We start from the raw sequence: 3255 nt of genomic DNA, 5'->3' as shown, positions 1-3255 counted from the left end.
ATGGGGTGACTCCGGAGTACATTCTCTTAAGCATGTTCAAATTCTCTTTAACGGGCAAGGCAAGTGATTGGCTTGATAGGTTGCCTCCGAAATTATTGAACACATGGAATGAAGTGACTTCGGCATTCCTTGGGAGATTCATTCCTCTTGGGAAAACGGCGGAGTTGAGGTCAGATTTCGAACTTTCAACAAGAGCCCGATGATTCTCTCTATGATGCTTGGGAGAGATTCAAGAGATACCAACAACAATTCCCCCACCATGGCATGGAGAATTGGCTCTTTCTCCATGGGTTTTATAGAGGTCTTTTGAGAGCGGACCGAATATTGTTGGATGGAGCATCGGGAGGACCTATCATGAACAAGCTACCCACGGAAGCACTAAAGATCATAGAGGATGTAGTTCAAAACTACACCGATTGGAGCCCCGATGAGAGAAGCACTTCCAAGAAAGGAGGAAAGTACGAGATAAATGCTATCAGCATGATTAATTCAAAATTAGATGCATTATCTTCTAAGTTTGATCAATTGAAATCCTCTTCTCTATCCTCTTCCCCGCGTCAAAATTCACATGCATCTATTTCAATAAATGATAACATGTCAATACAAATGATGTCTTGTGATGCTTTGTGGAAGTGATGATCATGTGACTTCGGAATGCTATTTGCTAAATGATTCATGCTCCCCTTCCCCTTCCATGGAACAAGTAAATGAAATTAATAATGGTCAAACCATTCCTAGGTATGACCCTTATTCCAACACCATCCAAACTTTGGTTGGAATGGGGGCCAAACCCAAGGAAATGGTCATGGTCAATATAGTGGCCAAAGGAATGTTCAAAACAATAATCAAGGAAATTATAGGAACCAAGGTAGTGGTAACTATATATGTGTCAAACAACCAATTAAATCAACAAAATGACAATAGGTATCACCAAAGAGGTCAATATTCAGCTAATAACAACCCACCCGGTTTTAATGGAGGAAATAGACTCACCCTTACTCCTATCCCTCAACCTCCTCTCCAACTTCAAGCTCCCCTCCTAAGTAAAGTTTATAAACAACAATGTAAAAGTTTGTTAATGCTCAAACCAAGAAAACAAATGACTTAGAGGAGACTATCAAGCAAGTGCAAGTCCACAATAAGATGCTAGAAACTCAATTAACTCAACTAGTTAATGCACTTAAAAGCAACAATTCTAACACCTCTTTGCCTTGTCAAGAAGAACATTGTAAGGCAATAATGACTAGATGTGGGACTAGCACAGATCAAACTCCACCAATGAGCTTGCAAATAGAGAGTGAGAATGAGGAGGTTAGAGAAGAAAAACAATGTGAGGTGTCTTAGTCAAGTGAGGATAATATGGTTGTCATGAGTGAGTCCACCACGGTGAGCTTAATCGAAAATTGTAGTGCAATTATCAAAAAACACTCTCCCACTAAACTAAAAGATCCCGGAAGTTTCTCTATTCCTTGCTCTATTAATAACATTTCCTTTGAAAATTCCCTATGTGATTTAGGAGCTAGTGTGAGTTTGATGCCTTTTTGGGTTTATGAGAAGCTTGTTATAGATGGTTTGGTACCCACTAATGTCACTCTTCAACTTGCCGATCGATCCATCAAATTCCCTAATGGTAAGGTAGAGGATGTCCCTCTTAAGGTAGGTAATTTCACCATTCCGGTTGATTTTATTGTGCTAGGAATGACGGAAGATGCCTTCACCCCTATTATCTTAGGTCGACCTTTCTTAGCAACGGGTGGTGAAATAATTGATTTTAGGGAAGGAAAACTCACATTAAATGTGGGTGATGATGAATTTTGTTTTACTATTGACCCCAAGAGAGGATATCCTTCCCCTATAAAAGACTGCATGACCTTAGATGCTATTAGTGATAATGATTTGCATATGTTGAGAATGCTTTGTGCTACTAATACTCTTTTCAATGTCCATGAGTCAAAGCAAGGTTTGAATAGGTTTGATGAGGTGATTGCCATGCTTGCTGCCTTTCCTCGTTTGAACCTCGCTCTTAACTTTAAGGTTATGCCATCCTAAGGTGCTGCTAAATATAAATGGAAGGATCTTATCAACGTCCATGAATGAGAAATCATAGATCGAACGGCCGAATTGGAAAAATTGGGTGCTATCATATAGCTTTGTATCGGCTAAGTTCACGAGTTGGAGATAAGCGGACTCGAACCGCTGACATCCGCCACAGGGTAAACCACCGTCTCTCAGGCCCCCGACTGACTGATTCTACCATAGAGGCCAACGATAGACAATAACTCCCCCCCGAACACAGCTTACAACTTTCATCGTACTGTGCTCTCCAAAGAGCAACTCTTCTCAAAATCTCAAAAAAAGGTGATAAGTTGGAATCCAATTCGAACTAAGGATTCTTGTGGTTCCGGAGGATCCGGCTACAGGAGAACTAGGAACAGAGAGATTTCCCCCCTTTTCCGCCTGACCCCTTGGTCTTAAGAATGCTGATTTTAAGGTTTTAAAATGAGTGATTGCCCTTCTCCGACCCTTACTGCCCAACCTGGGAGCGGACAGCTAATTACCTCAAGACAATGCTTGAAGAAGGTGAGTCCGATGCTCACAAGGATGAAGAGGACGGAATCAAGGCTTCTAAGAAGCAGGGGAAGGGGAAATCAAAGAGAAAGAGGAAGAAGAAGGATTCAAAGAAAATCGATGAAAATGAATTTGTTGTAGGTATTAGTCAAGAAGACAATTTGGTTTTGCCCAAGATGACAAGTTGTAACAATGAAAACAATGGTGACAATTTGGTTTCGAAATTTATCCCACCTTGAGGATATTTTTCGAATTTGCATCAAGCTAGTGACGTTAAAGAAATGCTCCCGGGAGGCAACCCGAGTATTCGGCCATCAAGTAAGGAGCGCGCGCTCCTTGAAGCTAGTGTGCCCGCTCCAACTTCAAGCAAGGAATTAGGAACTCCAGCAAGCTTTGGAGCGGGCGCTCCTCAACCCCATCACGCCTGCTCCTAAAACCTTCAACAAAGGCAGGAACTTCAACCCAGCTTAGGAGTGGGCGCTCCTAAACCTCTGCACGCCTGCTCCTAATACCTCCAATTAAGGCAGGAACTCCCATCAAGCTTAGGAGCGGGCGCTCCTCGACCCCTGCACGCCCGCTCCTATCATCAGTTAAAAAAAATATTTTGAAAAGGAATCAGGATCCGGAAATGCTGATAGGAGAGGGCGCTCCAAAACTACATCACGCCCGCTCCTACTGTTAAAAACG

This window comes from Chenopodium quinoa, unplaced genomic scaffold (assembly GCF_001683475.1).
Source record: "Chenopodium quinoa cultivar QQ74 unplaced genomic scaffold, ASM168347v1, whole genome shotgun sequence".
In the NCBI taxonomy this organism is placed as follows: Eukaryota; Viridiplantae; Streptophyta; class Magnoliopsida; order Caryophyllales; family Amaranthaceae; genus Chenopodium; species Chenopodium quinoa.
Note: the sequence above shows the minus strand (reverse complement) of the source record.